Source organism: Pleurodeles waltl, chromosome 11 (assembly GCF_031143425.1).
Source record: "Pleurodeles waltl isolate 20211129_DDA chromosome 11, aPleWal1.hap1.20221129, whole genome shotgun sequence".
In the NCBI taxonomy this organism is placed as follows: Eukaryota; Metazoa; Chordata; class Amphibia; order Caudata; family Salamandridae; genus Pleurodeles; species Pleurodeles waltl.
The window spans coordinates 313,620,086-313,642,434 of record NC_090450.1 but is presented as its reverse complement, the minus strand read 5'-3'; positions in this window follow the sequence as shown (position 1 = coordinate 313,642,434).

The window sequence follows — 22,349 nt, the reverse complement described above, 5'->3', positions numbered from 1 at the left end:
AAATCTGCTTGAGCTCAAGTACTACAAAAAGTGAAAGTGCAATTTTAAAAGAGCATTTACGTGACTTTTCTTTCTCTAATAGCATAACTCTTGGATGTAAATTGTGTCATTCATGCCTGTGTTTCAGGTTTGAGGAATTTGCTTTTTAATGGTTTTTCACACAACCAGTGAAACCAAACCGAACTGTGCCACCCTAACTGTTCAAACCCAGAGTGAAAATTTGTATTTCTTGGATTGTTTTTGTTCCTTTTAGTTTAACCTTATGCATGCAGGAAAGTTATATGTGATATAATTACAGTGTGTGTAGGAAGTTGGCTCTGTATGCACTATTTCAAAGTAAGGAATAGTATGCACAGAGTCCAAGGGTTCCCCTTAGAGGTAAGATAGTGGCAAAAATAGATAATACTAATGCTCTATTTTGCGGTAGTGTGGTCGAGCAGTAGGCCAATCAAAGGAGTAGTGTTAAGCATTTGTTGTACACACACAGGCAATAAATGAGGAACACACACTCAAAGACAATTCCAGGCCAATAGGTTTTTGTATGGAAAAATATATTTTCTTAGTTTATTTTAAGAGCCACAGGTTCAAGATTTACATGTAATACTTTAAATGAAAGGTATTGCAGGTAGGTACTTTAGGAACTTTGAATTAGCAAAATAGCATATACAGTTTTCTCATACATCACATATAGCTATTTTAAAACTAGACACATTGCAATTTTCAACAGTTCCTGGGGGGAGTAAGAGTTTGTTAGTTTTTGCAGGTAAGTAAACCACCTACGGGGTTCAAGTTTGGGTCCAAGGTAGCCCACCGTTGGGGGTTCAGAGCAACCCCAAAGTTACCACACCAGCAGCTCAGGGCCGGTCAGGTGCAGAGGTCAAAGTAGTGCCCAAAACGCATAGGCTTTAATGGAGAAGGGGGTGCCCCGGTTCCAGTCTGCCAGCAGGTAAGTATCTGCGTCTTCGGAGGGCAGACCAGAGGGGTTTTGTAGGGCACCGGGGGGGACACAAGTCCACACAGAAAGTACACCCTCAGCAGCACGGGGGAGGCCGGGTGCAGTGTGCAAACACACGTCGGGTTTTCAATAGGTTTCAATGGGAGACCAAGGGGTCTCTTCAACGATGCAGGCAGGCAAGGGGGGGGCTCCTCGGGGTAGCCACCACCTGGGCAAGGGAGAGGGCCACCTGGGGGTCGCTCCTGCACTGGAGGTCGGATCCTTCAGGCCCTGGGGGCTGCGGGTGCAGAGTCTTTACCAGGCATCGGATCTTAGAAGCAGGCAGTCGCGGTCAGGGGGAGCCTCGGGATTCCCTCTGCAGGAGTCGCTGTGGGGGCTCAGGGGGGGCAACTCTGGCTACTCTCGGTCTCGCAGTCGCCGGGGAGTCCTCCCTGAAGTGATTGTTCTCCACAAGTCGAGCCGGGGGCGTCGGGTGCAGAGTGCCTAGTCTCACGCTTCCGGCGGGAAACACGAGTTGTTTCAAAGTTGCTTCTTTGTTTCAAAGTTGCAGTCTTTGATGAACAGAGCCGCTGTCCTCAGGAGTTCTTGGTCCTTCTAGATACAGGGCAGTCCTCTGAGGCTTCGGAGGTCGCTGGTCCCTGGGGAGAGCGTAGCTGGAGCAGTGTCTTTAGAAGTGGGGAGACAGGCTGGTAGAGCTGGAGCCAAAGCAGTTGGTGTCTCCGTCATCTCTGCAGGGTTTTTCAGCTTAGCAGTCCTCTTCTTCTTAGGTTGCAGGAATCTCAGTTCCTAGGTTCTGGGAAGCCCTTAAATACTAAATTTAAGGGCGTGTTTAGGTCTGGGGGGTTAGTAGCCAATGGCTACTAGCCCTGAGGGTGGGTACACCCGCTTTGTGCCTCCTCCCTGAGGGAGGGGGGCACATCCCTAATCCTATTGGGGGAATCCTCCATCTGCAAGATCGAGGATTTCTAAAAGTTAGAGTCACCTCAGCTCAGGACACCTTAGGGGCTGTCCTGACTGGCCAGTGACTCCTCCTTGTTTTTCTCATTATCTCCTCCGGCCTTGCTGCCAAAAGTGGGGCCGTGGCCGGAGGGGGCGGGCAACTCCACTAGCTGGAGTGCCCTGTGGTGCTGTAACAAAGGGGGTGAGCCTTTGAGGCTCACCGCCAGGTGTTACAGTTCCTGCAGGGGGAGGTGTGAAGCACCTCCACCCAGTACAGGCTTTGTTACTAGCCACAGAGTGACAAAGGCACTCTCCCCATGTGGCCAGCAACATGTCTGTGTGTGGCAGGCTGCTAAAACTAGTCAGCCTACACGGATAGTCGGTTAAGGTTTCAGGGGGCACCTCTAAGGTGCCCTCTGGGGTGTATGTTACAATAAAATGTACACTGGCATCAGTGTGCATTTATTGTGCTGAGAAGTTTGATACCAAACTTCACAGTTTTCAGTGTAGCCATTATGGTGCTGTGGAGTTCGTGCATGACAGACTCCCAGACCATATACTCTTATGGCTACCCTGCACTTACAATGTCTAAGGTTTTGTTTAGACACTGTAGGGGCATAGTGCTCATGCACTTATGCCCTCACCTATGGTATAGTGCACCCTGCCTTAGGGCTGTAAGGCCTGCTAGAGGGGTGACTTATCTATACTACATAGGCAGTGTGAGGTTGGCATGGCACCCTGAGGGGAGTGCCATGTCGACTTAGTCGTTTTGTCCTCACTAGCACACACAAGCTGGCAAGCAGTGTGTCTGTGCTGAGTGAGGGGTCCCCAGGGTGGCACAAGATATGCTGCAGCCCTTAGAGACCTTCCCTAGCATCAGGGCCCTTGGTACCAGGGGTACCAGTTACAAGGGACTTACCTGGATGCCAGGGTGTGCCAATTGTGGAAACAAAAGTACAGGTTAGGGAAAGAACACTGGTGCTGGGGCCTGGTTAGCAGGCCTCAGCACACTTTCAAATCAAAACTTAGCATCAGCAAAGGCAAAAAGTCAGGGGGTAACCATGCCAAGGAGGCATTTCCTTACAGTGTGCAACAGTGAATCTCTGTGAAGCCAGACCAAGTGTTGCAGTACTTATTGTTATGGTACTCAGTTTGGGTTTTTGGTAATGCAGTGTTAGTAATTGTGCCAACAGTTGTTATTATCCAAGAAAAGGGCTGGAGCATCCCAGTGTGCTACCGCTCCCGTGCCCATATCAGAAAGAGAGATTCAGTTTCAAGGAAGTTGAGTGCACTAACTATACTATCACTCTGTCAACAACAACCTGCCCCCGAAGATACAGGGTGCCTGGCTGGACCGGCAAGACGTGGCAGTGTTTTGTCTCTTTCTCTTCCATTCCCCCTTTCCTTTTGGGACACCTGCCTGGGTTTCTGAGGCTACCAGGAAGCGCTAGGAGGTGTTCCAGGAGGTCAGGGGCATACCATCGCCCCCTGCAGACATACTGCTTTTCAGGTGAGTGGCCCCATCTCGACTGTGGCTTCAGTAGGATGCATTGAATTGGACTGGGAGGGGAGACTGGAGTAGGGTGTGGAGTGTTGGATTGGATTGGAGAAGGGGATAGAGGTTACAGGCAGCTTCTAACACTGAACAAAATATTTGTGCACTCTAAATATTGATGTCTTATCTTTACTCAATAACTAAACAACCAGTTCTATCAAACATTATTTTTAATCATTTATATAGTATGCATAAAATACATAGATTACAAAGATTAAGAATTTATCAAATATACAGACCAAACAAATTCCTCAGCTTGAACAAAGACCTTAACCACACCAGTGATTGTATCCTACAACATCAATGTCCTGTAGGTACATCCACAATCATTAACAAGCATTGGCAAAGCTAGGTGTCACCTATACAAGAGCCATTGGCTTTTGCTATGTGTTTTGCCATGTTGTACACTTGTGTGGCTACTGTTTAGCATGGCTAAAGGTTAGTGGCATGGAGTCTCAGAGTGGAGTGAGGGTATAGAGTTCTGTAGAGTGGATTTATTGGAATATCGTAGAGTGGAGTAGGAAGAGTAGAGTTTTATAGAGTTGAGCAGAGGGGTGTAGAGTTCAGTGGTTCAGTGGCAGAGTTTATCATAGAGTGGAGTGGGTTGGAGTGGAATGAGGTACTGGGTTTGATTGGATTGGACTAGTTTGAGGTGGATTGGATTGGGTTAGAGGGGTAGATTGAGTGGAGTGGTGTGGGTTGGTGTGGGGTGGACTGGAGTGAGGTGGATTGAAATGGAGTGAGGTGGATTGAATTGGGGTGGATTGTAGTGAGGTAAATTGGAGTGTACTGGATTGGAGTGGGTGTGTAGTGGATTGGAGTTGGGTGAATGGATTGAAATGGGGGTGGGTGATTTGGGGTGGGATTGGATTGAGGTGAGGGACTGGATTGGGGTGGGCTGGATTGAAGTGGGGTGGATTGGATTGGCGTAGGGTGGTTTGGATTGGACTGGGGTGGATTGGAGTGCGGGAGGACTGAACTGGGAGGGGTGGATCAGATTGGGGTGGATTAAATTGAGTGTGATGGATTTGACAGAGGTGGGTGGATGGGGTAGATTGAATTAGAGTGGGGTGGATTGGAGTTGGATAGATTGTGGTGGATTGGACTGGAGTGGGGTGGATTAGATGCATGTGTGGTGAATTGGTATGGGGTGGATTTATTGGTGAGGCTTGGACAAGATTGAAGTGGGGTAGATTAAGATGGTTTGGAGTGAGGTGGATTGCCTGGAGTAGGATGGATTAATGTGAACTGGATTGGAGTGGAGTGGGGTGGATTAAAGTGGATTGTATTGCAGTGGAATGGCTTGGGGTGCTGTGGGTGGGTTGGATTGAGGTGGATTGAAGGGATGTGGATTGGTTAGTGGTGGACTTGATTGGAGTAGGGTGGATTGGACTGAAGTGGGGTGGTGTGGGTTTGGATAGAGTAAGGGGATGGTCTGGAGTGGGTGGGTTAGATTGGAGTGCAGTTGATCAGACTGGAATGGGGTGGATTGGACTGAAGAGGGGTGGACTGGAGTGGGATGGATTAGACTGGAATGGATTGAGTGAGGAGGATTGGATTAGTTGTGGTGAGTTGCATTGGATTGGAGTGGGGTAGAGGGGGCTGGGATGAATTGAGATGGACTGGATTGGAGTGTTGGGGACTGGATTGGAATGGGGTGGGGTGGAATGGAGTGGGGTGGAGTGGGGTGAATTGGAGTGGGGTGAATTGGATTGGAGTGAGGTGGATTGGATTTGAGTTAGGCAGACTGTTTTGGATTGGAGTGGGTTGTTTGGTATTTGCGTGGGGCAGGGTGGGTGGGGCCGGTTGGAGTGAGGCAGGTTGGAGTGGAGCAGGATGTTTTGTTCTAAAGTGGGGCAGATTAAAACAGAATGGAGTGGGGCAGCTTGTTTCGAACTAAAATGGGGAAGAATGGAGTGGGACAGATTATTCTGGATTAGAATGTGGCAGATTGTTTTGTATTGAAGTGGGGCAGATTGGAGTGAGGCAGGTTGTATTAGGGTGGCTTGTAGTGGGGTGGAATGGATTTGAATGGGGTGGATTGTAGTAGGGTGGATAGGGTTAAAGGTGGGTGGATTGGCTGGGAGTGGGGTGGATTAGATGGGAGTGGGATGGATTAGATGGGAGTGGGGTTGGTGGATTGGAGTGGGTTGAATTGGGATGGAGTGGAGTGAAGTGGAATGAAGTGGGGTATATTGGTTTGGGATGAATTGACTTGGATTGGACTGGGACGTACTGTTTTGGATTAAAGTGGAGCAGATTGGAGTAGGACAGATTATTTTGGATTGGAGTGGGTCAGACTGGAGTGGGGTCAGATAGGGTGGGGGAGATTGCTTTGGGTTGGAGTGGGGTAGATGAGAGTGGGACGGACTGGAGAAGAGCAGATTGTTTTGGATTCAAGTGGCCATTTCGGGTCGTGTAGGAGCTCCCGTCATGCTCCGCGGATGAGTCATCGGTCGACACAGAGAGGGAAGCCGCGATCGAGAATATGGTTGCGCTCAGCGAGCCGAGTGTAAGTTGGTGAAAACGGCTCACAGGAAGCAGCCTGGAACCCGTGGGGGACCCGTGTTGAGACCGTGACCTGCGCCGAGTGCAGAGCTTGAAGAATATCACACGTCGGACGACGGTACATGTAGGAAAGTACCATCTTGCCTGGCATGTTACCCCCAATTTTCACTGTATGTATGTTGTTTTAGCCCTTGTGTCACTGGGATCCTGCTAGGCAGGACCCCAGGGCTCATAGTATGTGCCCTGTATGTGTTCCCTGTGTGGTGCCTAACTGTATCACTGAGGCTCTGCTAACCAGAACCTCAGTGTTTATGCTCGCTCTACTTTCTAAATTTGTCACTGCAGGCTAGTGACTAAATTTACCAATTCTCATTGGCACACTGGTACACCCATATAATTCCCTTGTATATGGTACTTAGGTACCCAGGGTATTGGGGTTCCAGGAGATCCCTATGGGCTTCAGCATTTCTTTTGCCACCCATAGGGAGCTCAGGCAATTCTTACACAGGCCTGCCACTGCAGCCTGAGTGAAATAACGTCCACGTTATTTCACAGCCATTTTTCTCTGCACATAAGTAACTTATAAGTCACCTATATGTCTAACCCTCACTTGGTGAAGGTTAGGTGGCAAGTTACTTAGTGTTTGGGCACCCTGGCACTAACCAAAGTGCCCCCACATCATCCAGGGCAAATTCCCTGGACTTTGTGAGTGCGGGGACACCATTACACGTATGCACTATACATAGGTCACTACCTATGTATGGCGTCAGAATGGTAATCCCGAACATGGCCCTGTAACCTGTCTAAGATCATGGAATTGTCCCCCCAATACCATTCTGGTATTGGGGGGACAATTCCACGATCCCCCGGGTCTCTAGCACAGAACCCGGGTACTGCCAAACTGCCTTTCTGGGGTTTCCACTGCAGCTGCTGCTGCTGCTGCCAACCCCTCAGACAGGATTCTGCCCTCCTGGGGTCTGGGCAGCCCCGGCCCAGGAAAGCAGAACAAAGGATTTCCTCTGAGAGAGGGTGTTACACCCTCTCCCTTTGGAAATAGGTGTGAAGGGCTGGGGAGGAGTAGCCTCCCCCAGCCTCTGGAAATGCTTTGATGGGCTTCTGCATAAGCCAGTCTACACAGGTTCAGGGATCCCCCAGCCCTGCTCTGGCACAAAACTGGACAAAGGAAAGGGGAGTGACCACTCCCCTGACCAGTACCTCCCAGGGGAGGTGCCCAGAGCTCCTCCAGGGTGTCCCAGACCTGTGCCATCTTGGATTCAGAGGTGTTGGGGGCACACTGGACTGCTCTGAGTGGCCAGTGCCAGCAGGTGATGTCAGAGACCCCCTCTGATAGGCTCTTACCTTTCTTGGTAGTCAATCCTCCTTTCTTGGTAGCCAAACCTCCTTTTCTGGCTATTTAGGGTCTCTCCTCTGGGGAATTCTTCAGATAACGAATGTAAGAGCTCACCAGAGTTCCTCTGCACTTCCCTCTTTGACTTCTGCCAAAGATCGACTACTGACTGCTCCAGGAAGCCTGCAAAACCGCAACAAAGTAGCAAGACGACTACCAGCAACATTGTTTCGCCTAATCCTGCCAGCTTTCTTGACTGTTTCCTGGTGGTGCATGCTCTGGGGGTCACCTGCTTCACCCTGCACTGGAAGCCAAGAAGAAATCTCCTGTGGTTCGACGGAATCTTCCCCCTGCTAATGCAGGCACCAAAAGACTGCATCATCGGTCCTCTGGGTCCCCTCTCAACCTGACAAGCATGGTCCCTGGAACACAGGAACTCTATCCAAATGACTCCCGCAGTCCAGTGATCCTTCAGTCCAGGTTTGGTGGAGGTAAGCCCTTGCCTCCCTATGCTAGACTGCAAACCTGTGTACTGCGTGATTTGCAGCTGCTCTGGCTTCTTTGCACTCCTCCAAGGATTCTTTTGTGCACAGCCTAGCCTGGGTCCCCAGCACTCCATCCTGCAGTGCTCAACCCTCTGAGTTGGACTCCAACGTCGTGGGACCCTCCTTTGTGACTCTGAGCCAGCTCCGGTTCACAAATCTTCTAAGTTCCTACTCCGGTACTTCTGCGGCTGTTGCCTGCTTCTGTGGGGACTCTCTGAGTTGCTGAGTGCCTCCTCTGTTTCCCCCTCCAAGGGGCAACATCCTGGTCCTTCCTGGTTCCCAGCAGCACCAAAAAACCTTTACTGCAACCCTTGCAGCTAGCAAGGCTTGTTTGCGGTATTGCTGCGTGTGAACACTTCTGCAACCTTTAGCATGCCGTGGGACATCTTCCGTCCAAAGGAGAAGTTCCTAGCTCTCTTTGTTGTTGCAAAATCCTAAGCTTCTTCCATCTGCAGGCAGCTTCCTTGCACCTTCATCCGGAGTTTACTGGGCTCCTGCTTCCCCTGGATACTATTGCGACTCTTGGACTTGGTCCCCTTGCCTTGCAGGTCCTCAGGTCCAGGAATCTGTCTTCAGTGCTTTGCTGGTGTTTGTGGTTCTTGCAGAATCCCCCTATCACGACTTTTGTGTCCTTTTGGGGTAGTAGGTGTACTTTACTCCTACTTTTCAGGGTCTTGGGGTAGGGTATCTTGGACACCCTGACTGTTTTCTTACAGTCCCAGTGACCCTCTACAAGCTCCCATAGGTCTGGGGTCCATTCGTGATTCGCATTCCACTTTTGGAGTATTTGGTTTTTTTTGCCCCTAGACCTATGTTCACCTATTGCATCCTATTGTAATTCTACACTGTTTGCACTACTTTTCTGACTCTTACTTACCTGTTTTGGGTTTGTGTACCTATAACTTGTGTATATTACTTACCTTCTTACTGAGGGTACTCACTGAGATACGTGTGGCATATTGTCATCAAAATAAAGTACCTTTATTTTTAGTAACTCTGCGTATTGGGTTTTCTTATGATATTGTGCTACATGATATAAGTGGTATAGTAGGAGCTTTGCATGTCTCCTAGTTCAGCCTAAGCTGCTTTGCCATAGCTACCTTCTATCAGCCTAAGCTGCTAGAAACACCTCTATTCTACTAATAAGGGATAACTGGACCTGGCACAGGGTGTAAGTACCACAAGGTACCCACTATAAGCCAGGCCAGCCTCCTACAGTACAGAGGCGGGGAGAGGTGGAAACGGCCCTCAGCAGGTGCACTCTTGGGGGCCACAGGAGGAGCAGAACCCTCCCAGTTAGGAAGAGCAGTGAGGAAGAGATACAACCCCCACCCCTCCAAAATAACTAAATAATCAAAATAACCCCAAAAACTGTATACACAAAATAGGACATGAAGGAGAGGGGATGACGGTGCCGGGGGGAGGTGGAGGCGGTCTTCAACAAGAGTGCCCCTGGGTGCCACAATGGATAAACAGGAATCCTCCCCACCTTCAAAACAATAAAATAGAAAGCTGCAAACATGGTGCAGAACACCTCCCCTAGAGGGGGTGGAGAACGCTAGGTCTCTCTGCTAGGCTGTTGGAGCACAGTGGGGAGTCACGGAAGTGGCCGGTGTAGCCACAGGTGCGGCTTGTGGTTCACAGGTGTCTCCAACTACTCAGAAGGAGGTTCTTAAGTAATGGGAGCCATCTCCTGCCAGCAACGCAGCGTTCTCCCCGAGACCTTCAGAGTAATGGCCGTTCGTCACTAAAAACTCTTAGGTCAGCGCAGAGTATACAAAATAAGCACCCTGTAACCTCAGATAAGATGGCAAACACTGAATTAAGCACGAATACAAGCGGGCCTCAACAGACGGCGGTCAATGGCTCTAACTCTTGCCTGGTCCTGGTCCCTAGTTAGATCGACCCAGCTCAGTCAAACCCCTGTGATAATGCTGCATTAGAACGGGGGTCCATTGTAACAGTAGACAAAGAGCAAGGGATGTAAGACAATCCTGATAACTTCGATTTATGTGATCAGCTAAAACCAGGAACAATTCAGAGTATTGGACAGTGGCGATCTCCAGGAGGGTGGTGGCTGCCTTAAGCAGCTATACCTGCTATTCGGCGGTGGGGCTGGCAGGGGACATAAGGAGATCTTTATGGGACCTAAGCCCTCCAGCCATACTTCAGACCCCGCAAAAGATAACCTCTCTCCTTCCGTTCAGCACAGCTCATATATACTTACCGTTAGGGAGGCAAGCGTCACTAGTCCCTCCATGATCTCCAAGAGCCATATGGAAACCAGGACCAGTCAGCAGGGGAAGGAGAGACAACAGGCAGATTCACAGTGGCAAGAGGAGCGAGTTGAAGGAAGAGGCTGTGTAGGAAAGTACCATCTTGCCTGGCATGTTACCCCCATTTTTACTTGTATGTATGTTTGTTTTTGCCTATGTCACTGGGATCCTGCTAGCCATGACCCCAGTGCTCATAAAGTGTGCCCTGTATGTGTTCCCTGTGTGGTGCCTAACTGAATCACTGAGGCTCTGCTAACCACAACCTCAGGGTTTATGCTCTCTCTGCTTTTAAAATTGTCACTGCAGGCTATTGACTAATTTTACCAATTTGGATTGGCACACTGGAACACCCTTATAATTCCCTTGGGCTGAAGCAATTCTTTTGCCACCCATAGGGAGCTCAGACAATTCTTACACAAGACTGCCACTGCAGCCTGAGTGAAATAACGTCCACATTATTTCACAGCCATTTTTCACTGCACTTAAGTAACTTATAAGTCACCTATATGTCCAACCCTCACTTAGTGAAGGTTAGGTGCAAAGTTACTTAGTGTGAGGGCACCCTGGCATTAGCCAAGGTGCCCCCACATTGTTCAGGGCAATTTCCCTGGACTTTGTGAGTGCGGGGACACCATTACACTCGTGCACTACATATAGGTCAATACCTATATGTAGCGTCACAATGGTAACTCCGAACGTGGCCATGTAACATGTCTAGGATCATGGAATTGTCACTCCAATACCATTCTGGTATTGGGCGGACAATTCCATGCATCCCCGGGGCTCCAGCATAGAGCCCGGGTACTGCCAAACTGCCTCTCCGAGGTTTTCCCTGCAGCTACTGCTGCTGCCAACCCTCAGACAGGTTTCTGCCCCCCTGGGGCCAGGGGTGCCCAGTCCCAGGAAGGCATAACAAAGGATTTCCTCTGAGAGCGGGTGTTACATCCTCTCCCTTTGGAAATAGGTGTTAAGGGCCTGAGAGGAGTAGACTCTCCTGGCCTCTGGAAATGCTTTGAAAGGCACAGATGGTGCCCTCCTTGCATAAGCCAGTCTACACCGGTTCAGGGATCCCCCCACAGCCCTGCTCTGGTGCGAAACTGGACAAAGGAAAGGGGAGTGACCACTCCCCTGACTAGCACCTCCCAAGGGGAGGTGCCCAGAGCTCCTCCAGTGTGTCCCAAACCTCTGCCATCTTGAATGCAGAGGTGTGAGGGCACAATGGACACCTCTGAGTGGCCAGTGCCAGCAGGTGATGTCAGATACCCCTCCTGATAGGTGGTTACCTTGCTCTGTAGCCAATCCTTCTCTGAGGGCTATTTAGGGTCTCTCCTGTGGGTTTCTCTTCAGATAACGAATGCAAGAGCTCACCAGAGTTCCTTTGCACTTCTATCTTCGACTTCTGCCAAGGATCGACCGCTGACTGCTCCAGGACACCTGCAAAACTGCAACAGTGTAGCAAGAAGACTACCAGCAACATTGTAGCGCCTCGTCCTGCAGACTTTCTCGACTGTTTCCTGGTAGTGCATGCTCTGAGGGCTGTCTGCCTCACCCTGCACTGGAAGCCAAGAAGAAATCTACTGTGGGTCAACTGAATCTTCCCCCTGCCAACGCAGGCACCAAACTTCTGCATCACCAGTCCTCTGGGTCCCCTCTCATCTTCACGAGCGTGGTCCCTGGAACACAGGAGCTGGATGCAAGTGTCCCCGACAGTCCAGTGGCCCTTCTGTCCAAATTTAGTGGAGGTAAGTCCTTGCCTCCCCACTCCAGACAGTAATCCTGTGTACTGCGTGAACTGCAGCTGCTAGGGCTTCTGTGCACTTTTGCAAGACTTCCTTTGTGCACAGCCTAGCCCAGGTCCCCAGCACTCTGTCCTGCATTGCCCAACCCGCTGAGTTGGACTCTGACTTCGTGGGACCACCTTTTGTTGTGCTGAGACGACTGCTGTGCTCAGATCTTCTGAATGCCTGTTCAGGTGCTTCAGCGGGTGCTGCCTGCTTCTGCATGGGCTCTATGTGTTGCTGAGTGCCCCCTCTGTCTCCTCCTCCAAGGGGCTACCTTCTGGTCCTTCCTGGGCCCTGGTAGCACCCAAAATCCTCAACCGTGACTCTCGCAGCTAGGAAGGCTTGTTTGTGGTCTTTCTGTGTGGAAATAACTCTGCATCCTCCAGAACGCTGTGGGACATCTTCTGACCAAAGGAGAAATTCCTGGCACCTTCCATTGTTGCAGAATCTTTAGCTTCGTCCACCCGGAGGCAGCCTTTTTGCACCTTCATCTGGGGTTTCGTGGGCTCCTGCCCCCCCTGGACACTTGCATGACTCTTGGACTTGGTCCCCTTCCTTTGCACGTCCCCAGGTAAAGGAATCCGTCTTCAGTGCTTTGCAGTCAGTTGTTGTCTTTGCAGAATCCCCTATCTTGACTTTACTGTCTTTCTGGGGTAGTTGGGTAACTTTACTCCTAGTTTTCAGGGTCTTGGGGTGGGGTATCTTGGACACCTTAGTGTTTTCTTACACTCCCAGCGACCCTCTACACACTACACTAGGCCTGGGGTCCATTCGTGGTTCGCATTCCACTTTTGGAGTATATGGTTTGTTTTGCCCCTAGGCCTATTGTCTCCTATTGCATTCTATGGTGTACTACAGTGTCTGACTGTTTACTTACCTGTTTTTGGTTTGTGTGTATATTACCTCCTAAGGGAGTATATCCTCTGAGATACTTTTGACATATTGTCACTAAAATAAAGTACCTTTATTTTTATTAACTCTGAGTATTGTGTTTTCTTGTGATATAGTGCTATATGATATAAGTGGTATAGTAAGAGTTTTGCATGTCTCCTAGTTCAGCCTAAGCTGCTCTGCTATAGCTACCTCTATCAGCCTAAGCTGCTAGAACACTACTGATCTACTAATAAGGGATAACTGGACCTGGCACAAGGTGTAAGTACCATCAGGTACCCATTATAAGCCAGGCCAGCCTCCTACAGGGTGCACTCATTCAGAAGACCTGCTTCTTTAAATATTAAATGAGCTTAAGTTCTTAAGAATTTCACAAACAAGCGAATCACAAAATGGAGGCACAGCTAAACTTGATAAATGCTAACATCCTGCAACATAACTCCTGTATCACGGAGTTAGAACAGAGAGTCTCAGATTTAGAAGATGGTTGAGTGCATCTGGCACCTGCAATCTCCAAATGTCAAGCGGATCTGCTGGAATTTGCTAATCTGGATGGACGACGTGGAGAACCCTTCACTTAGATCAAATTTAAGATTCATAGAATTGATTACAGACCTTATTAAGCACCAAGTACTCCCGGAACTGGCAGAGAGCCACCAGGATCTTTCCATGATGCGAGCTCATCGCGTACTGGCAGTGCAAATACCTAATGCTAAATACCCTCGAACACTGGTGAACTTTGGTGACTTTCGTATCAAAGAACGCATTTTACCTCAGGCGATTAAGAGGTGAGTACATCAGATCCCTGGCGATTACACCTTTACATTTTTTCAGACATGTCAGCTGCCGCTGCACGAAGCAGGATGGAACTGAAGGAAATGATTCCACCATTTCATAAAGAAGGCGCTCCGGCTGGGCTCGTCCAGCAATCAAAGCTAAAAGTCTTTTTTAAGGGCTGGTCAAATATAGTCCACACAGTGGATGCTGCTAAAACTTTGTTGCACTCTATGTAATGGAGAGGGGGTGGGTTGAGGAGGATAACATTCGGTGGGATAAGTTCCACTGAAACTTTTGGCATTTTACACAGAGCACAGCGCACTTAGTGACTATGGGGCACATTACAACTCCGGCGGTAAAAACCACCTACTGCCATGGCGACGGCCACCAAAAGACCATCACCGTGGCTACCAGTCATCGGTCCCATTATGACCACAGCCGGATTTCTGCCAGAAGGTTTGGGGAAATCCGGCTGCGGTCATGCCGGCAGATGTCAGTAAGGTGGCGCTGCTGCCAGCAGCAGCACCACGCCACTAGGCCGCCGCAGACCATATCATGACTCATGATACGACCTGGCGGTGTTCTGCTGGTGGACGCTGCTTCTGGCAGCAGCGCCCCATCCCGTCTCCTGACAGAGGACCCCCTAATATCAGGTAAGTCGGGTTCTTCGACAGGGGAGGGGAGTGGGGGGAGTTGTGTGTGTGGGCGGTATGTGTGTATGTCTGTGCGTGCATCTCTGCGGGTGTGTGATGCGTGTTTTATGTGTGTGCATGTTTGGATGTGTGAGTGCGTATATGTTGTGTTGTGTGAATGTGTGTGTGTGTTTGTATGTATGTCAGTGTGTGTGAATGGATGTACGCATACATGGATGAATGTGGGTATGAGTGTGTGTATACATGTGTTTGTGTGTGCATGAAGGTGCATGTATGTAGTTGGGGGGTCTGAGGAGGGGGTTGGAGGAAACCAGGGAAGGGGGGCAGGGAAGACCCCCATCAGTGACAGGGAAAGAATTCCCTGTCACGGATGGTGCCTACCGCCATGGTTTTCATGGCAGTAAGGTTGCCACGAAAACCATGGCGGTAGCCGGGATCATAATCCCTCAGGTGGGAAAGTGACGGCCGCCGGGCTGGAGACTTAAGTCTCCGGCCTGACGGTCATTACCGCTGTGGCGGTCGGTGTCGTATATTGATGGTTTGGCTTTAGCCAAACTGCCAATGTGTTAATATGGAGAAAAGTACCACCAGCCTGTTGGCAATACTTTCCTCCATATTAATGCCAACCACTGGGGTCATAATGACCCCCTATATGTTGTTAATAACCTCTGCTGCTTCTGTTGACCAGGTGCCATGTCAGGGCACCAAGTGGGAGAAAGAGGGGTGGAATGGGAGGTGGTCCCGGATCACCCAGACAGGAGGGCCCCAGGTGTTGGCCAAGTAAGGGGGGAGATGGCAGAAGAGGGGTGGGGGTGAGGAGGAAAACAGGAAGGAGACTCTAACTCAGAGTAAGAATATCCAATTTGGGAGGCATGGATGTAGTATGAGAGTTGTGCAAGATGGAACACATGATATCACAGGGAGCAGGGCTTGGTTGTAACAACAGATTGCTGTTAAGGGGGTTATAGAGTTTATAAAACAGGGCATATCAAAGGGTGGGTCCAATCGGTGGGTAATTTGTTCAGATGCTAAAATGATCCAATGGCAGGGTTAAAGGCCTCTTTGAGCATTTTTTCTGGGAATGTTAATGGGCTAAACAATAGGAGGAAAAAGGGCGCAAATGAGGAATGGGTCAAAGCTTTGAATCCCTCTGTAATCTTATTACAGGAAACCCATATTGCAGCCAGTAAAATCGGGAGCTTCGCCATGGTTAGAAATTGGTTCGACTATAAGGGGGTTGCGGCAGCCCAAGTCACTCATCGGGGCACAGAGGTTTTCTTAGCTAAAAGACTGGGAGCTCGAGTCCTAGTTTTTGAGAGTGACAAAAACGGGGGCTGATGTTGGGTGAGCTGCAAAATATCAATGGAGAGGCTTACTTTTATGATCTTGTATGCTCCCAGAGCAGATTATCTGGGTCCATATGAGGACCTCTTTCGATCCCTTCTACACCTTACAGGGAAAATTGTTATCGGAGGAGATTTTAATTGTCTTCAAGACCCATATATCGGCTCTTCAGTGAAAGGGAAGAAGCAACATAGACCTAGAGTGACAAAGGTGTTTAAGGACTATGAAAGAATACAGGTGTTAAGCGACTCTTGGAGATTATCAGCGCCAAATGAAAGAGTGCACATGTTTTACTAGTTGTTTTAAAAGCGCGTCTCGCATTGATTTCTTCCTGGTGTCCAGAACGCTTCAGTTTCAGAATCAGCGAGTACTGCATTCCAGCCTTTTGGATCAGCAATCCTTATCCTAGTATATTATTATCTTTAGACTGGGGTTTGGTGCAACCTAAAAAAGTGGATTTTTAATCAACAGCTGCTCCTAGAGGAAAGCTGGGTTCAGGTTTGCAGACTCAAAATTAAGGACTACCTAGATAGAAAGAAAGACTACGCTACTCTCAGTATGGTCTGGGATTCTTTAAAAGCCTATATTAGAGACATTATAATTTCAAACGAAGCAGCAGATAGGCAACATTGTAAACAACAAAACAGGGTAATGGAAAACACAGTTCAGTGTAGGTTGGGCAATTATCTTCGGTCCCCAACAGAGAGCAATAAGAAAGCATTGGATTTGGCTAAACAGGCACTGTCGGATAGTTATATGGATAAAGCAGAAAGAGTGTTCCAGTCCCGCAAGCAAAGCGTTTGAGGAGAGTAACTTCATGGGCAGATTCCTGGCCTGGCAAACACAAGATCAAGCGGCTCGTAATACGATCCATGCGTTAAAATGCCTGATTACGGGGGAAAGATTCAATGAGGGTAGCGCATTGGGGGATGTGATGTTGAAACACTATAGGCAAATTTATTCCCAACAAGAAATTGTTGTATTTCTGCTTGCTAGGCATAACTTTCTTTCTGTATCAGGCACCAGTCACTGTGTTATTGTTAAAAATGCTGTTCATTATTAGCTTGCAGTTGAAGGTCATAGTGCAGCAATTAATAGGTTTTGATGATGATTCTTAGCACCTGCATGGGAGGGGAACACAGAGGAGGTGAATACTCCTTAGTGAGACATCATGAGGGCCACGATGATGAAGAACACTGACATTGTATTATCCATGAGAAGAAGGCTGACAGCAAGTCCAGCTGGAACAATGGCTTTTGATTCTTACTTGGTGGTAACCTGTAGAATTCACCTCTGAGACTTAGTTTAATTTTCTACCTGTGTGAACTGAGTTAGTCAGGGCAGAGCTCTTGTCCCTGTCCACCTTTACAAACGGACATCCCTCTCTCTTTCTGTTGAGACCCATTGCTCCTAACATTTCTGCTCATAGACTTTACTTTCTAGACAAATACTTTTTTCCTTTACTGGTTTGGAATCTTCATTTGGTTTTATTTGAAATTCAATGCCGGATGACATCTGCTGCTTAGAAATTTCCTGACTTTAACTGTTACTTTAGAGTAGCATACAATATTTAGTCTGCTATTTTATACATCACTGCTTTACCCATTAGAGGCAGTGGAAGCTTTTCCCAACGAGCCACATCTTTGTTAAATCTAATGTTTTTTGTAGGTTAATATTGTAATGCTTGTTTTTATCTCTTGTGATGTACATGCCCAGGTATTGGAAAACCTTGTTATAGATAGGCAGCAGACTCCTAAAGGTAGGTCATCTTGTCCATGACATCAGTGGAAACAGGGTTGATGTCAGCTGTTTATTCTCAACTCAACAACAATGCTAAAGATATAATCATTCTATGATTGAGTTCTGCAATATGTGGTACAATACAAGGCCAGACTGGGAGCCCGATACAGCCCTGGCAAATTTTCTTACAGCAGACCCCGTATGGTGCGTAGCGAGCATACACGGTGACAGTATTAAATGATGACCTTAAAGTGCACCAGGATATGATAATCTTTGTTAGGGAACCTAAATTATTTCCTCACTATTACCCTCCAACAGGTTTCCTCATATCTCCATAGCACGTCTCTCACATTTATTTCATTTGTTTTATAGAGCACCCATACAAGTGTAGGGTGTGGAAGCACTTTACATCACAGACACATACAGAGACCACGAATCGTGTGTGTAAATCAGTGTATAGAAAATGTTACATTAGACAAAAGCAAATACAAGGTGTAGGATTCACTGTCATCCTTACTGGTAGGCATTTCTTAAGAGTGCTTTGTCTGGAGAAGCACAAACTCAGGATTCAAAACTTAACAGTGGTTGAGGTTGGTTTCACTAATCAGAATGTATTTCTACCCAAACTAACCCCATTTTAGCAGCATTAGGATAATGAAAGACTTGGGCAAAAAAAGGTTCTGAACCTTTACTATGCAGTTTCCATGCAGCTCTTTGATCGCAGTTCATAGTCCACTGTGCTAGATTACGACTGTAAGTTATGGATTGCAAGTAACAAAAGGATCTCTGTGACAAACGCAGTAACCCACTGAGCTATGCACATAAAATCCACTTATTTGATCTTTATGACACCTATTCCTAGCAGCAGGCAAGTTAATCATATGCGCAACTTAAGGCCTGCTAATATACAAAACTCCATCTCATGTCAGCAGGAAGATCAATCCCCAGACACATCAATCTTGTCACATTTATTGTTGCCTGAAAACTGCTGGATAAACAAGGAACTTTGTAGCCAGAGTGAGAAGTGAGTGGTTATGCTGGTCAGGCCTGCTGATTTTGTTCCTGAAGGCTGATATTGTAGCCCTGCAAAACCAGCCCCCTCAATCCCTCAACTACCTCTCCCCAAATTCCCTTCTTCTCACCCAAGTCCTGCCACTCCAACCTTCCAGGGAAACACCTGATGGCCAGAACGTCTAGTCCTGCTTATATATACTATCATCTCTATACAACAATATCCTAGAATCCCAGCTGTTCGACCTGGCTCTTTTTGCAGAGTCATCCCCAAACATTTTGCCTCCTTCCTCTTTTTTTCTGAACAGTTTTTGTTAGCTTTAGGACTCTGGGCACTTTACTACTGCTAACCAGTGCTAACGTGCATATGCTCTCTTTGTAAATTCTATTGGTGATTGGCTTTTCCATGATTGATGTATTTGATTTACTAGTAAGTCCCTAGTAAAGTGGACTAGAGGTGCCCAGGGCCTGTAAACCAAATGCTACTAGTGGGCCTGCAGCACTGGCTGTGCCACCCACACGAGTAGCCCTCTAAACATGTCTCAGACCTGCCACTGCAGTGTCACTTACACCTGAATAGGCTGTGCCTGCTCTCACACAATGCAGTCTCTAACCCCATGTGGTGAGTCTCGAGCCAGGCCTGGGCAAGGCAGGATCTTGCGAACAAAAGAGACTTTCCTTTGAAGATTGCCTACTTCAAAGGCATTAAGGGGTATAAAAAGTGGACCCAAAACCCCAGATTTTCAGATTACTTCTGGAACTAAGAGGAACCTCTGCCAAGGAGAAGAGCTGGAGAGCTGGAGGAGGAGTACTGCCTCTTTGCCTGTGACTGTGCTTTGCTGGGTTGGCCTGCAGTTGCTGCTTCTGCCTGAAAGAGGACAAAGACTGGACTTTGTGGTATATTCCTGCTTGTGAAAAATCTCCAAGGGCTTGGACTGAGCTTGCTTCTTGTTTTGAAGTCTCAAGGCCATCAAAGACTTCCTCTGCCAACACCTGACTCTCTTCTGAGACTCCTGCCCTGCCAAGTGGTGTCCTATCTAGTCCTTGGGCCCTTGAAAGGTGAAGATGGTAGAACAATGAAGCTGTGCAGAAACTTTTTCAATGCACCACCAGCAACGAGGCTGTAAAAAGGACGCGCCAGCTGCCTCAATGCTGAAATCACCACCTGCATCGTAGCTGGGAAATCGATGCACAACCTGCATCGTGGCTGGAAAAACAATGCAACATCTGCTTGCGGCTGCTGAAAATGTGGCAAACCCCAAACAGTGCAGTTTTCCATGACCGTGTGGCTGGATTTCTCACGCATCATCGCTGGGCATCAAAAATGAATGTAAACCTGCGATGACCCGAGGTGCCCCATCCGGAAAACAAAGCAGGGCCTCACTTGCGAGTGAGAAAATGACGCATTGCTGACTTTTTCGACTCACGCCTATCCCAGCGGCTTTATTTTTTACGCAAACCAGGTACTTTGTGTAACAACCTTTCCATTGTTTTCTATGAAGTAAGACTCTTTTTACTTTGAAAATTCATAACTGTACTTATGTATGTTGGATTTTTGCCGTTTTGGTCTTGTTTGATTTAGATGAATATATTGCCTTCTTTTCTAAACTGCTGTGGTGTCCATTTTGTAATGTTTCCACTGTATTACTGTGTGTTTTGGTACAAATACTTTACACATTGCCTTTGACATGAGCCCGCTGCTTGTGCCAAGCTACCATGGGGGTGAGCAGGGGTTATCTAAACGTGTATCTCCATTGCCCTGACTAGAGTGACAGTCCCTGCTTGGTTAGAGTGTAAACTAACTTCCAACCAGAGACCCCATTTCTAACACCAGCCACCATCCAAGTTCATCCTTCTAAATTATGCATCTTCTATACTCCACCAACACAGCACTCTACAGTTAATACAACTATTCAGGGCGACAGTGGAAACTCATGTCTGGTACTTCAGTGTAGTGCAAATGCCTTTGACATTGTCACGTTCATCCTTGCGTGGGCCACCGGATATCTATATTGTATCTGGGCCCACTGAAAAGAATGGATAATTTTTTTATCTGTTTAGGTTACACACGCTTGGAGTACTGATACACTTTCCCTGATACAGTGAGTAGAACTTGAAGAACATTACAGCAATGAGCGAGAGTAGGGACAAGAGATCTTGGTATACAGAGGGGGTCACTTTTGTTAGTACCACATGGTACTTATTTCATTCACACAATACTTTTTTCACTGTTTTAAGTAGAGTGGATTTTTAAAGCATTTGGGTGTATATTTACACATGGCAGGTAAAGTATTCGATCGTATTTGAGGTTTATGCATTTTTCATGGAATGCATGTCACATTTCTATCTGCGGAAAGAGACATGCTTGCAACTGTGAGTGTGGTGTACGGCATATGTAGTGTGTTCACATGCCCATGTATACCTGTTGCATCAAAATGGCAATAATGGTTTCTTAGGATGTTAAGCATAGAAAAAGCAAAGATCCACCTTTTGTTGTTGACCCACTCTCTTTCCAAAGAGATGTAACAATGCTACTTGTGGCTTGGTGAAGTGAGAAGCCACAAGCTAGTCATGTAGATGCAGGCCCCGGTCTGTGGGCAATAGCTGGTTCCACGGTCCTGGATGAGGCTGTAATTAAGGTAAGGGTATATGTGTAAGTCCTGTTGCAAGACAACATTGTTCATCTTGCAACACACTAACATTAGCTTGCATGCTGCTTTAGGAGAGCACCAAACACCAACCCCAAACCCTGTGTGATTAAGGCAACGAGAGTGCAGCATGACAATGACAAATGTGTACTCTAGGATGCCTCTGCACAAACTGTGTGTCTGTGGTCTGTTTTACCTTTCCTTGGAAACACTGGATAAACACTTGAAGCACAAAATATTTGTACACTCTGAATATTGATGTCCAGTTCTTTACTCAATAGTTAACAACCAGTTCTATCAAACATTATTTTTAATAATTTACATAGTATGCATAAAATACATGGATTATGAAGATTAACAATTTATTAAATATACAGAACAAACAAATTCCTCAGCTTGAACAAAAACCTTAACCACACCAATGATTGAATCCTACAACATCAATGTCCTGCAGGCACCTCCACAATCATTAACAAGCATTGGCAAAGCTAGGTCTTGCCTATACAAGAGCTATTGGCTTTTGATATGTGTTTTGCCATGTTGTACACCAGTGTGGCTGTTTAGCATGACTAAAGGTTAGTGGCATGGAGTCTCAGAGTAGAGTGAGGGTGTAGAGTTCTGTAGAGTGGATTTGTTGGAATATCGTAGAGTGGAGTAGGAAGAGAAGAGTGTCATAGAGTTGAGCAGAAGGGTATAGAGTTCAGTGGCAGAGTTTATCATAGAGTGGAGTGGGTTGGAGTAGACTGAGGTACTGGGTTTGATTGGATTGGAGTAGGTTGGGGTGGATTGGATTGGGTTGGGGGTAGATTGAGTGAAGTGGGGTGGGTTGGTTGGACTGGAGTGAGGTGGATTGAAATGGGGTGAGGTGGATAGGATTGGGACAGATTTGAGTGGGGTGGATTATATTGAATAGGGCAGGTGGGTGGGATTCGAGTGATAGGGTTTGGTGGAGTGGATTGGGGTGGGGTGGATCAGATTGGAGTGCATTGGGGTGGGGTGAGGTGGATTAAATTCGACTGGAGTGGGGTGGATTGGATTGGAGTGGGGTGGACTGAGGTCTGGTGGCTGCAGTACAATGCATTGAATTGGACTGGATGAGGGGACTACATTAGGGTGTGGTGTGCTGGATTGGAGTGTAGTGGATTTGAGTGGGGTGCATTGCATTGAGGTGGGGTGTATTGGAGTGCGGTGGGGTGAATGGATTAGAGTGAGGTGGACAGAACTGGGATGGGGTGGGGTGGATTGTAGTGGGGTAAATTGGCGTGTACTGGATTGGAGTGGGGTAGGCTCGGTAGATTGGATTGGAGTGTGGTGGAGTGAACTTGGAAGGGTGGGGTGGATCAGATTGTGGTAGAGTGGGGTGGGGTGGATTGGAGTG